This window comes from Cydia strobilella, chromosome 1, assembly GCF_947568885.1.
Source record: "Cydia strobilella chromosome 1, ilCydStro3.1, whole genome shotgun sequence".
Classification (NCBI taxonomy): Eukaryota; Metazoa; Arthropoda; class Insecta; order Lepidoptera; family Tortricidae; genus Cydia; species Cydia strobilella.
This window is the reverse complement of record NC_086041.1, coordinates 12,130,721-12,145,811: the sequence shown is the minus strand read 5'-3', so window position 1 is coordinate 12,145,811 and position 15,091 is coordinate 12,130,721. Positions and strand designations below refer to the sequence as shown.

Below are 15,091 nucleotides of genomic sequence, written 5' to 3'. Positions count from 1 at the left end.
AAGAACGGAACCCTCGGTGCGCGAGTCCGACTCGCACTTGGCCGGTTTTTTAAAAACAATAGGAGTTTATTAATTATAATTGATAAAGAATATCCCAATTGATATTCTGTGTAATAGGTTTTCAATGCATTATTTTTCGCGTCAAGTTAAGGATGACTCACGTTACACCGGGCCGTGACTGGGCCGGAGCTTCCGGCGCTTCGTTTTCTATGGAAAGCATCACGTGATCACTTGTCATGTCATAGAAAAGTAAGCGCCGGAAGCTCCGGCCCGGTCACGGCCCGGTCTAACGTGAGTCATCCTTTATCCCAACTGATCCCCAGGTCTGTGATACACAACATTAAATAACTAAGATGAAATACTTCATTACGTGCGCACTTTGAGACTACCGTGTTTAATTGTAGATAAGAAAAAAAAATTGGTTTTTTGTAATTACGTTACTTTAGTTAGGTTAGGTTAGGTAAGGTTAGTGCATATAGCATTTTAGTAAGGTGTTTCGGAAATTACCCCAAAGATTACATAGGTATTGTTGTAGATGTAGGTATCTGTAAGATTTGGGTTGTAGCCTCTTATGTGAATAAAACAGTTGTTGTCAAGGACTCGTGGTGTTTCATTGAATACTACAGGTATAATATCTAGGAGACCGAGCTTTGCTCGGAAAACATAGAAAAATTCAAAAATGCGCGTTTTCCCAGAGATAAGACCAAGCTAAATTGATTTTTCGCCCCCAAAACCCCCATATAGCACATTTCATCGAAATCGTTAGAGCCGTTTCCGAGATCCCCGAAATATATAAATGTATATACGAGAATTGCTCGTTTATAGGTATGTAGGTATATTGTTTTGGGAATACCCCAAGTAACCACCAATTTAAACTAAAAACTAGTATTAAATTGTAATGAGCAATAAAATGAGCCGTGTTATAGTTTTATAACAAAACGAATACCTTTATTTTAAGCCCTTAAAGCTCTTTATTCGACGTCAGTTATGACCAGTCAAGGGCATAAATATATATACATTCCTAAAGTTTCAAAAATATGTGTACGCTCTTACACCTTACACAATAGTCGTGTTCACATATTTTGAGCCATGTGCCTGGATCGATATTTTTGCCTTCGACTGTCCGATCTTGGCCCGACATAATGTTTACGTGCTTGTTATCGGTTTATCGAGCTGTCATCACGCCATAACGACTATGATGACGTTACGAGTGTTACGACCTACGCACGAGCTGCTACGTCCATAAAGGCATCGTACAATATTCTACGATACGTCTATGTCTAAGAATAATTCGTTATATTTAAAAACCGGCTAAGTGCGAGTCGGACTCGCGCACAGAGGGTTCTTTGTTGTTATAGCGGCAACAAAAATACATCATCTGTGAAAATTTTCAACTGTCTAGCTATCACGGTTCATGAGATACAGCCTGCTGACAGACAGACAGACGGACAGCGGAGTCTTAGTAATAGGGTCCCGTTTTTACCCTAATAAAAACAACCCTACCCTAATAAAAAAAAGTAAAATAACCTTGTTGTAGTGAATAAAAACATCTAAAAATTTAACGATCGCCTGTGCAAGTCGTAACATTACGTGAGTGAGTAGGTATGCGCATTTAAGGTATTTTTAGTTCGATTTCAACGTAAACGTAACAACTTTAGATATAGTAGAACCTTGATTATCCGAAGGGGGTTGGCAACTGTCAAAGGTTTTTATGACGTATAAATAACACTTGCACTGCGTGTGCTATCAAAATCGTTGCAGAGGCGTCTCTTGGTCTAACTCTATTGACTTACATAGGTCACTAGATAAGTTTTGCAATAAACAAATATGAAACACAGAGGAGGCCTATCACATATACTTTTTAGGGTTCCGTACCAAAAGGGTAAAAACAGGACTCTATTACTAAGACTCCGCTGCCCGTCCGTCTGTCTGTCTGTCTGTCCGTCTGTCCCAGGCTGTATCTCATGAACCATGATAGCTAGGCAGTTGAAATTTTCACAGATGATGTATTTCTGTTGCCGCTATAACAAGCAATACTAAAAATAGAATAAAATAAATATTTAAGTGGGGCTCCCATTCAATAAACGTGTTTATTTTTGCCGTTTTTTGCGTAATTGAACCCTTCGTGTGCGAGTTCGACTCGCACTCTGCCGGTTTTCAAACCTATATTTCCATAGACAATCTAGTGACTAATGTTTAAGCAATTGTCACGTAAGATATTAGGAAAGTAGGTGTACGTCAAGTGCCATCGCTTTTGTGGGGAATTTAATGACAATGACAAATTGACAGCTATTGGTCATTAAGTCATTATAATCTAATTTTAACTTAAAAAATGGCGCCATCATAACTTGACCCTTTTTCTATGAGATTTAGCTTAAAGGGATGGTATCCAGGGCATTAAAAAAACAAAAAATTGAGACAATTCTTGGGATGGACAGGGCAAGCTATATATGCTGGCGCCATCTGCTAAATACTTCGACTGGCCAGCACCATTAGTTGGGACCGAGACTAGTTCGCATAACCAAAATGTGGGGTTTTTACTACTTGCTCTAAAAACAGCGCAGTATATCAAAATTTTACCTACATATAATTTTGAAATACAAAACAACAGAAGAAAATTAAAATACTTTATATGCAAACAATTGTTTTATAAAATCGTACATTTTTAATTGACGAATGGCGGCGTTAGGGTAATTGAGGGTTCGGAATAGGGTTGTTGACACATGTTGAATCTTATAACTAAATCTAGTTAAATAGATAGAAAAAATCTATCACAATAAATTAGAAAAAATAGATACCATTCGATTACTTACATTTTATTAAAAAATATTGTAAAGCAACAATATACATAAACGCAATATTTCACCGACAAAATCGCAATTTCCTCCATACATCGAAACGGCTTCCAAGTAATAGCGACGTTACATCGCGACGTCAGGATGCATTGCCATTTAGTTACTTTGACATGTTATCAATAGATAAATCCATAACGCACTTATAATTTGCTGCAAGCGCCTGTACTGCAACTCGTACAAACAATATAAGTTAAGTTTTGTAAAGTTACAACACCATTTATTGTTATTATTAGTCAGCATGGGAGCGGAATTGGCAAAGAGCAATTTGTTACGTAGGTTAGGTGTCTTATGTAGGCACAACGCCCACGCTTACCTACACACGTGGGCGGCGGTGAAATTGATATTAAACAGGGAAAGCCCTAGTCGTTAGTCATCGTTCTTACGGCTCGTGCGATAAATGCGATCGGTAATTTTATTACTTTTAGTAACCCTCATCGGTGTACTGTGCTCATTAGATTGTAGAAAAACTACCATCATGTTGTAGTTAAATATAAGTACTTTCCCTAATAATTGGACTATTGGCATGATATTGACAGATCTTTGGTAGGTTTAATCTTGTTGTCCTTTCAGTCCTTTACGTCCCGCTACCATGTAGGTTGTGTTGTAATATGCCCAGTATTTGAAGCAAGATAACACGTATATTAAACGTAATAGATTTGCATGTCCGCAAACTAGATATGCAAATTGCAGTTAATAGTTAACATGTGTGGGTATGTAGATATGTTTGTAAATAGACATCAATAGGAATCTGGATGACCAACTACTTATTGTTGGTTTAATCGAAATCGCGCATAAAAAACCACAAGCGTTTGATTTCTTCCACTACCTAAGTGAAAACCTTGAGCAACGATTTTTCCTCTCACTAGCTCGGAAAGCCAAAGATTCTAAGTTAGAATCTTGAGCGTAGCGAGAAAAATAAACACTCGCAAGAAAAACCAACTTTCCACTCTTGTTGCACAAATAACTATTACTTATCGTGTGTTGAAACACTCGCTACGCTCAGGACTGTATTTTAGAATCCTTTCGCTTGCTCGTGTTTCAATTCCACACTCGCGGGTAAAATACAACTTTGCAACCTTGTATAACAAATAACTATTATCGGAGAGGTGATTTAAAAAAAATATTTTATAGAGGAGAAAATTCAGAAAAAATATAATATAATACGGGTAAGATATCATTCGCTCAAAACATTAGCTGATAAGCAAATAGTAAGAACCAAGAACTAAATTCAACCATATAGACAGATCAGGTACAATAGGTACAAGCCTGTAAATCAATTGTACATAGTGGTTAGTACTATTTCACATATTTATTAATTTTGTTCATAGGTACATCTCATATGATCATCAGAAAGATCATAAATGTTCCTTCTCAACCTCCGCTATATCGAGTAAATATTTATGGCTAATTAGCTAAGCTTAACCGTTTTAGGGCGGTGTCTATACGATTTATATAGGCTGTATACATATAATGTTCCTCATATTTTACTAGCACAAAACACTAACATAAAAATTTATATTGTTTGACATATACGGTACGTACTAAAAACGTCAAATCCAATTAAACAATTAATGTTTATCACTTATGCTTCAACTTTCAAGTGACATACTTACTTAGAAAATAAATATGCGTGCTTTGTAATTAAACTACATTTCTGAACATTCACTTGTGTTCTCTGTTCAGACATGCCCTTTGATTATATTTCATTTATTTACGCCCACAGTTTGGCTAGACCGAGCTAATGAACACCCACACAGTTTGCTAAATCGCTGACCAAACGTAGTAAACAATACCTAACAAATTCTACAAAATGCTGTCTCTGTATTTGGTGCCTGCTAAGTGTAAATAATTTGTACGCGATTTTTTTATGACATAGGTACCGTGTATAGTAACTCTTATAATACAAATATTATAAAATATTACTAAATATTTTACGGTATGCATGTATGATAAACATATTTTATATATTTATCATACTTACTTTTAAGTATGGGAGGTACCCAAAATTATTGTTTTAAAGTTTTTATTTTACCACTTTATCGGCGTGTTCGAATTACGTAGCATGGACCCATGCCAAATTGCAGCTTCGTAGCACTAACGGTCAGTGAGCCGCGGATGGACAAATCAAATGGACAGACAGACGGACATGACAAAACTAAAAGGGTTCCCATCCTAGTTAACTATAAAAACCTAAATAAAAGAAGCTCGTAGTTTGCGTGTATTTCAAGCCTTCTACGCGAGAGTAGTCGCGGGTAGAATTATTAGGTACTTGTAGTAATTATTAACCTTTCATTTTTGTTACTTCTGAGATTTATTCGTAACTCATTTATAAATCAATGTACCTATACGCTTAAGTATAAAATGAGTACCTGTTTTCGTATTAGAAAACTTTATTTATTCACTTTATTTTGCCTCGTTACGTTATGCGAACCGAAAAGGGTATCAATAGCCATTACCTCCATTTCTCAAAAGGGTAGGTACAAAAGTCACAAAAGTGGCGTTTTTCCTCCTATGTTGAGATATTTACATTCAGATTGTTTGCGAGACCCCTTTCTGCGTCCCCGGCCATTGCGTAAATCAATTACGGGAGCTTACTTTCATGTCACGGTGAAGGATGTTAAAACAATAGGTTTTACTGTCATTGGCTGAAAAATAACAGTAAATAAACTATACAACTTAAGGTAACAATGATTACCATAAATTCACCACCACAATACCATAATAATTCACAATACCATTGGAATGTATTATAAATTCAATAAACGCGATATAATCCGTTTTCATAGTTTTTTTTCATTAACTATCGCGGTAACCGAAGACAATATTAAGGTAACAAATCAAATTATTTTACCCGAGGTTAAGCGGTTAAACCAACTCAGTGTCAAACTGTACTGGTTACCATGGTAACTCCAGGTTTAAACGGTTAACCCCAGGCTACTGGAATGGTGCAAGTGGCGCTTAGATACTTAAATAATAAATTTATTTATTTCAAGTAACATGACTCATAAAATTTGTTAGTTTACAATATTAATTCTTATCCCTAATGTTAGTACATAATTAATAAGTTAAACAAAATATGGGCTGCAAGAAAGATGCATCTCAGTGGCTCAAGTATGGACAAACCTGTCCGCAATAGAGCGCAGGATGGGGTTGGGGCTGGCCCGCGCCCGCGCCCGCACCCGGCGCACCAGGGATGAGCATCGCTTGCGTATGGTCGCGTAAAAGCAATCCATACGCGCCATCGCAAACATCCCAGATGCGCTACAGAAGCGGGGCAGCCCCACCAGCACCCGGAACGCGTTGTTATATTGGACCCGGAGGGCGCCATAGGCTCTCTGCGTATAGCACACCCATAAGCTGCTCGTGTACATAGATGTACAAAAGGCTCTAAACAATGTAACTTTAACTGCTTTTGTACAGCGCGCAAACTTACGTGCGATCATGTTAGCCCTTACAGATAGGCCTATAATCTGTAAACATAGTCTAACGACAAGTATTATAATACTGTTTAACTAGGAACATTACATTGTTTATCAATTATATCGAAGTTGTGTGATGCTCTAATATTTCTCTTACTGAAGGTATATTAACCTATATTTTATCTACGCACATATCGTTAGTGCTCTAAAATGCGTTCAGAAACCGTAGGAAATGACCAGCATTATTACAACCAATTTTACTATGAGAACTTTCTTAACTGTGGTAGTAGGTAAAATCTGTACTTTAATGTTATTACATCATAGATTTTTGTAAGGTTATGAGTTTAAATTTGGAACAGCTGTCGGAACTTAAGTGGGTCTTTATTCTAGTATCCATAGATATTAAAACAGTTATTGATACGAAACGTCAATTCAGTATGTTTTTTTAAAATATAAACCGCACGACATTTGATCTCGAGTGACATGAGAATAGGGACTTCATTCGTTTATCTATAATAAAATAAAAAAGCATCTTGATGGAGGATCGAATTGCAGCTGCTGTCATTTGTTTGTTGATTTTTTACTGTTACGAAAGTAGAATTGTGAAAAATTGTTTGTAATTTACATTTTAGTTGAAAATATGAGTAGTTTGTTTCTGTATTTGTTCAAATTTATTCTTTATTGCATCATTTTAATATCTATAGTCCATAGATATTGTACAAGTAGCACTAAGTAGCAATGCAGGTCATTTTCCTACGGCTTCTGAACCCATCTTAGAGTACTAATGATATGTGTGTAGATAAAGTAGTGTATGCAACTGTACATAATTAGGCCTTAAAACACTCGTGTGATTCTATTATGAAACTCGCTAACGCTCGTTTCATAAAACCACACTTGTATTTTAAGGCCTCTCATTATGTATCAGTTGCATAAACTACTATTAAACCATTAGCAATAATGTCATAATAATACCTTTAAGATACTGACAATAAAGTCGTGTAAATATATTTTTGGAATGCTAGCTTGTAAAGATTTTTGTTAACGCGACCGTACTGTTTCAAGTATGACGGGTTTGGCCCGTTATTGGCTCGTGTTTTCGCTTCCGGTGATCGCTCGTCGGGAGGCTTTGATTTGTTCCGGGCTTGTTGCGGCGCAAAGGGGTGGCAATGGTGGCATGAATTGCACGGTTCATGAGTAAAAGTAAACTCGATTTTTTTTAAATTTGTTGTTATGACAGAATAAATTACAGTACTAGGTTCAGAAGGTTCACTCTGTAACAAAATGCAGGCGTCCGTTCCGTAGCGGTGCGCGGCAACTACTACTATTAATACCAAATTTCATCTAAATCGGTTCAGCGGTTTAAGCGTGAAGAGATAACAAACTAATAGAAGCCAGACACCACACAGAAGCCACACCTGGTTATGATCATCTGACTCTTGCGTGTAATTTGTGTTTTAAGAATGAAATTATATTAACACAGTTCTACAATAATGTCGCGAATTTAAATTTAAATGTGACAGACGCGCAGCCTTACTAAAGGTTTTAATATAAATACATCTGGAAACGCAGTAAGTGTCATATTAAACCTAATTAAAATTCATATGGTATTTGCTCCGGGATTCGTTACGCAGCTTACGTGTTACGCTTGAAGAGACTGACAATAATGTATCTCGACTTGGATACATTTTGCCCCAATATAATCCATAGAATTACGACTAAGTATGCGCGGTATAACTTCATGCATTTAAATGAGTTACGGAAAAATGAAACGCTTTTTTTTATCTGCGAAAAAATATATATTCATAGGTCAAAAAACAACCTATAAAATTACTGTAAAAATGCCGTCGGTAAGCTCAGCAAAATATTATCAGAATATTCATATAATGCTAGAGAACCTGAATACTGTCTTCCAATATTACTTTTATCACTTTCTTGTAAGTAAGCTATTAGTTTTTTTTTCGTAATTGAAATACAGCGTTTACGGAGCTTGGCAGAAGATTGCATCCGTTTCTCGGATATTATAATCGAAACATTATTATTGTAGCGCTCGTAGCTCGTAGCCTCGTAGACAAGCTAAGTGTAGCGCGTAGCGGCCGTAGCTGCACCTTTGCATTGTTCAAATATTCGTAAAAACATTTAATTTAATATTATTTAAATGGTATACAAAAATAAGTCATATTTTAGAGAGGAATCCGATTGAATACTGTAATACTGTGTGTATTTGTACCGAAACGTATAAATATTTATCCAAATGATTATTATAAATATAAAATAAATTAGACGTAGGGATGTGACGACCCCATCGCCCGTTGGTTTTACCAATGCAATCAGTCAACGTAGGGCAGCTTGTGGCGAGCTGTTGAAGAGTAGCGACCTCACGTACCCAAGTGTTCCTGGGGAGTTCTGTTACCCGAAGGAGGGTTGGTGGGACGGGATTATCTGCCTCTGGCTTCTATTAGTTTGTTATCTCTTCACGCTTAAACCGCTGAACCGATTTAGATGAAATTTGGTATTAATAACAGTAAAACGCACTAGGTCTTGAGAAAACGATTTATTTTTGATACTGGATATATAACAATGCCGAGACCGATGCTACTCATTTTTGGCGGGAAGCCATCTCGACAGATCGCTCTGATGGCAACCGCGCTGTCAGTCGGGGCACGTTCAGAAACCCGCTAACAGTATGGAGATAGTTTGAGGCCCGAGGAAGGACAAAGTATAGCTTTTATCAATCATCATCATTATTCTACACAGACAAAGTTGCGTGCAGAAGCTTGTATACCTAATAATAAAACTGTAAGATGCGAGCCTAACGCTTTTTAACTTGATCATAAAGGAGAAAAACGTAATTCATAAAAATATGAAACAAGCAAGCGTAAAACCAAAATGCAATATTCCTTTATCTCCACTGGCAATCAGAATACAGCAAAAGGCTTTTAGGATGTACACCCTTGTACGGTGCACGACCACCGGCGCCGAGTGTCAAGTCGATGTTTCACAAACTTTTTACATCAGTATGGTCTTAAAAATATGCATTCCACAATATGTATACTTATTTGAGGATATAAAGCCAAATATCTACAAGTGGATTTTGAAAGAAAGTAAGCTTTACTAATGTTTTTACAAGCTAAAGTCGTAAGGCAAGCTTCCAAACCAGAAGTCGTCGCTCGAACCATATTTTAGTTTACACTGTTAATGAATTCCTTATATAATAAATTCTGACAATTAGTGTAACGAATATCTTGACAAAATAAAAACCTAGGCTGTGTTGCATAATAAACTACTTAGAAAAGGAGGTCCGCTTGTAATATTAGTTGTACTTTATTATGCAACACGGCCCTAGCCATTAAAACTGACATCATCACTTGATGTATCGAATTACGTCATTATTCATTATGAAACGATATATATTTCCGCGATGCTGGATCTTCGAAATATTTATATATGTTCAATTAGATGCTTATTTCGTGGATCGAATTCGTGCTAAGCTATTTATGTTATTTAATTGGCACGGCCGAATTTCACCTTCCTATACAGACGGAGTTTCGTTCTGATTTTAAAACTACGTGTTGGATTGTAACGAAACTTTGCATATATAATGAAATGAGGTATATCTATGTCTGCAATTAGTTTATACATATAGCTCTAGTATATAAAACAAACGAAGTAGAGCAAAAACAAGTTTTTTTTGAAAAACTTAAATACGCTGTATTTTTTTTACTATGGTATCTGAAGCTGCATAAAATAATTACATACCTAGATATACCTTATCTTATTGTAAGTACAAAGTTCCAGAGCAATCTAGCAAGTTGTTTTAAAATGAGAGCGTAACTACGTTTGTATGGGAAACCGAGCTTGCCGGGGATTCTTAACTGATACTGCTTGCCTTCAAAGATGCGGCTTTTTGTGCAAGTAGCGTCGACCAGGCAGAGCCCTTCATTTATGCATTGGGTCGTTTTGTTTTTATGCCTAGTTCTCAGGTAGTTTGTGTAAATGAAACGGCAAAAAAATGTAATGTAAAATTGACTCGATCGGAGACTAACCTAAGTAGGTACTCTACTAATATGAGTTATTTAATGACATCAATATGAAATAATGAATATTCATTAGTACTAATATTCCAGTAAATTCAACAAACTGTTACACAATATACGTTTAGAAAATCTACATAATTTTGCATTAAGCGTCGCAGAATATATTCATTACTATTTAACTAAGTAAAGTATATTACCTATATTACCTACATGCGGATAATCGCCGGAAAAATACTTACCGTAATAGTGAGCTAAATTAAATAAACGAAAATGTAGTATTTAAAAACACATTTTGTGCGTATTATTTCATCAAACCACGCCTATTTAAATATTTATGAGGGAATTATAGAAAGGAATTTTCTTTTATTATAATTAAATAAATCTGTAACGTTAATAAATGGTTATATTTCCAAGCATTTTATTAACTTAAAATGTACCTATGTAAGTATGTATGTAATTATGTACGGGTCAAATTTTGCAAGTTAAATTTTGACCCACTTCCCAAATTCCAATAAAGCAAAAAATTTGCATACATATGTAAGTCGGGTAACAATGCAATATTATGGTACCATCGAGCCGATCTGATGATGGAGATAGAAGGTGGCCATAGGAACTCTGTGATAAAACAACGAAACCTAATTATGTTCTAAATAAAATTTTAAGTAGGTATACACACTTATAGACTTCACCGTTGCATTTTATCCTTTTAACGCAATTTTTCAAAATTGGACGATATTCAATAATGGTTAAAGGAAAATATGGCAAAAAACCGTTAAAAATAATATGAAGTAACCCAAAGACAACCGCGATAGCTATTATTTTTGCAGCTGTTCAATCGACACGATATTATTATAATATCGACATCGGCAAGGAAAATCTTCATTTAATGTATTTTCAAGGCCGTGGGTGTGATAATCTAATCATTTTATAGGGCGTACACATATCTTATAAATTATTCGATACTTTGATCAAGAGATGACTATTTCTTTTTTAACATTGTAAAAAATTTCATATTAGCTTATCTTCAAAGTAACGATAAAATTATAGCTCTATTTGAAAAATGTTGTTTTTTATGTTATAATGAAACTTAGTTAAATCAATTATTCTTCTTTATAAAAACCTGTATTATAAAGCTTTATTGAAATCGTTGAAAACGTTTTCATGAGTTGAATTACAAAATAATGTTAATATAAATATGAAACGTCGGGATCTATTATAAATTAAATATACGCGATATAATCCGTTTTCATAGTTTTAGTTCATAAATATGTAGGTATAATAATTATTATGAAATGACAAAAGTAAAGACTGTAATAATGTATAGGTACATATGGGTTAATTTTTGGGTATACCAAAATAGAAGAATATACAAGTTACATCGTGAAAATAGCCAAATAGGCTTATAGGCTTATTTTAAACATATGAAAATTGTAACAATAATATATTACATAATCCGTTTCAACATTGCACAGAAGGTCACGCGCAAATACTTAATTTTCATTTCTAGACAATGAACTCTAAAGCTTTGTGTTGACTAAAGAAGCTTGAAACTCTAAAAGTTTGTCCGCTAGTTAATCCCCGAAACCAACGCAATTGTTCAGTGCTGTTTTACATTTCAAAGTATCTAAGTAAATTATACGAGTTAAAGTAATAAAGGGGTTATTTTGATTTCTTTTGTTTTTACTACTGCGCTTAAGATTTGTTAATGACAAAGTTCTTGTTAAATTTAGAAACTGATAAAAGATTTAAAGTATTTGTAATTTCGTAGGACGATTCTGTTTCGATCGATATACTTAATACATATCTAAACTTCACTTACCGGTTAAACCTGGAGTTACTATGGTTACCAGCATAATTTAACATTAGGTTATCGGTTTAACCGGTTAACCCCGGATTAGTGGGATGGTACAAGTGGCGCTAAGGCACATAGCATGGGCGATATGGGCATGCGCGGTGACTTACCCCCGTTATTTATAAAACTAGGCAAATCTCTGTAAAAAAAAACTAACATAACTACTTAGATAGGGATAAACGATAATCAACGGCTTATTAAATTAGACATACATATTAAAAACCCTTGCCACTGTCTGTCCAATTATTGGCCGTACAAATAACAAAGAGATATCCTTCGATAACTTTATTACTAAGCATTAAATTTCATTTCAGTGATAATATTTAAACCATACGCCGGTCCGAATCAGACGAGACGACATATCAAAGCCACACTGAAAACCGAAATTAAAATGGTGTTTAGTTGTATGTCAGCCTATAAAGTATATCGTACATATATGAACGCGTACGTTCCTGGTTACGCGTTTAAAAATTAAATTGATAATAAAACAAACAGATACCTTAGTTTCGTAAGGTTAAACAGAAGATTTATTGTCTAACCACGGAGTGTTAATTAGATACGAGTTCTAATTGCAGTCGGTTGGCAATTGGCATTGATCAAATATTTGAGCGGAGCGTAGGTAATTGTTTGCAACTAGTTATTTGCTCTGACCGCATGTTTGGCTTCATATAATCAAGCATTGTGTTGTTTCAAACCACGGACTCTCGTCTACTTACCCAAGTTCAGATTGACGTCAGCCTAGTATAGTTATATAGTCAAACATTTGATTGAACAATAAAATATATTAGTCGCAGACGTCACGTACCGGTTAAGGATTTTCGCCGTTAAATCACTTTGCGTTAAAAGCCGTTTATATTCAGAACTTATTATACAACGCCCTTATTCATAAAACAGCATTATTCTTTTAGTTTAATCAGGTTAAATAACTCATTTTAGTTAAAACATTGTAAAAACCTTTCGTTCTACTCGGTCACGGTGAAATTTACAATGAGGAACACATTGTAAATTTCACCGTAAATGAGTTATTTAAGTACTTATATCGGCATAATATGAAATCTCTACAGAAACATAAGGGGGCAAAGTTGTTGTTTAACCTCTCGTTCTAATATTGATACCCGAGCAAGCGAAAGATTCCAAAATTGAATCACGAGCATAGCGAGTGATTCGAAAAATGGAATCTTGAGCGTTGCGAGGACAGACAGACAGACATGCTCATGCATGGCCGGGTTTTATCGTATACAGTCTAGTATAGTATATTTTTACCGAATGGACATATTCAACCAGTTATTTTATTTTAATAATCTGTATATATAGTACTATACATATAATAAAACAATCATATTACAATGTATGGGCGTGTGTGAGTTTTTGTCGAATATATTCCATCATATTTTTTATAAAAGATAAACCAGATAGGGTTTTATAAAAGTGTCGAAACACAAGCGAGGTTGTTTACGCCATTTGTATCTCACAAATAATTTGGGGTTCTAAATTCTAGCCCCTGACTGAGTGGCAATTTAATTTGGATCTTGTTTTAGTCAATATTTTAAGTTTTATTTATTGGGTAAATATGCATGTTTAGGGAACATTTTTAAAGAAGGTATTCTTTGGTTGTTTCAAATATAATTGATATGTTTTCTTTCGGTTATAAATAGTGTTGTTGTTGTATTATTTTAAGTAGGTAAGAGACTGTGTAGAGATTAAAATGTTAAATTACAATGAGGGGCATGTGGTCCCCTCGCCCCGCATTAGATTATGATATATATGGGTTTCTTTATCTATAAAATGCCAAATATTAACATAATACCGGTCTACTATTTACATTTAAATATGGTTCGCCGAGGTAAATGGAAATGCTAACTTAATATAACTGTTTTATTAGGTATCTAACGAAACTAAACACAGCCATATCAGTACTTAAAGTTGTTTGGGCTTCAAATTACCTTGAAATACTTCATTGAACCCTATCGCAGTAAGTTTTCCAGACTCAAATTAAACTCCAATTTACAAGAAACCTACTCTATTTAGATTCAAGTAGGCAATATTAGGTATCAGGCGAGTCGGGGCACTCGGGGCAAGTACCGTCGGCAATTGCGCCTGCATGATGAATTTGTATTCAGTGTGTGTATGGGGTAAGGATTTTGCTGTTACTGACATATTTATTATTTTTCACCTCAGCAGCTCGAAATAGGCCTACATTCGTCACTCGCTGGAGTGAAACAAAGTAGCTTTTTAATTTAGTGAAAGCCATGAACTGCCACTTCATACTTCTATTTCTAATTCGTTCTATTTTTTTTCTCTGTATTATTCTGTGTAATTCGAAATACATTTTAACCTCTAATATGTTCTCACTACTGAGGTGAAAAATTATATGTCCACACGAGAGCAAAGTTATTTTACATCTCGTGTTAATAAACAAATACTCACAAGAAAAACAAACTCCTCTCTTGTTGCACAAATAACTATTTCCACTAAATGTTGATCACCAATCCCCGTATGTTAAGCGAGGTTTAGACTAGCAAGAACTTGCATGCAATTTACGTTACATTGCCGACTACTAAGGTAAACTGCATTCAAAATGTTTATCAGATACCGCAATGTAATGAAAATTGCATGCAAGTTCTTGCTAGTCTAAACCTCGCTTTATGTTACATGTATTAATTAAGGAGTCTGTTTGCTAATCGAGTATTTTATTCATAATGTGTGTTTTAAGTCCTATGCTAAAGCTTCGTTCCATTGTGTCAGCTTTGGTTCATAGTTGGAGGGATTTATAAAAATGCGTAATTTTGTAAAATAAAAATACGATAAAATGTATTTAAATATGGATAAATTATTTTTTTATTTGCATTAATTATTTTTATGATTTTGGCCTATGTTCTTTCACTGATATGCGTTAAAATTGTTAAATAACAAACGAAACCGTCAACGCCA

General features: G+C 34.9%; 1 protein-coding gene and 2 long non-coding RNA genes across 3 annotated transcripts in view; 1 reads left to right on the top strand and 2 right to left on the bottom strand.

Annotated features, from left to right (window-relative positions):
* LOC134746546 (IDLSRF-like peptide) overlaps window positions 1–15,091 on the bottom strand; it is a 74,687-nt gene that overhangs the window by 19,276 nt on the left and 40,320 nt on the right. The gene's annotated exons all lie outside the window — the stretch shown is intronic.
* Window positions 1–15,091, bottom strand: part of LOC134746667 (uncharacterized) — a 184,424-nt gene that overhangs the window by 149,367 nt on the left and 19,966 nt on the right. The gene's annotated exons all lie outside the window — the stretch shown is intronic.
* LOC134746684 (uncharacterized) overlaps window positions 1–15,091 on the top strand; it is a 77,358-nt gene that overhangs the window by 55,823 nt on the left and 6,444 nt on the right. The window lies entirely within an intron of this gene.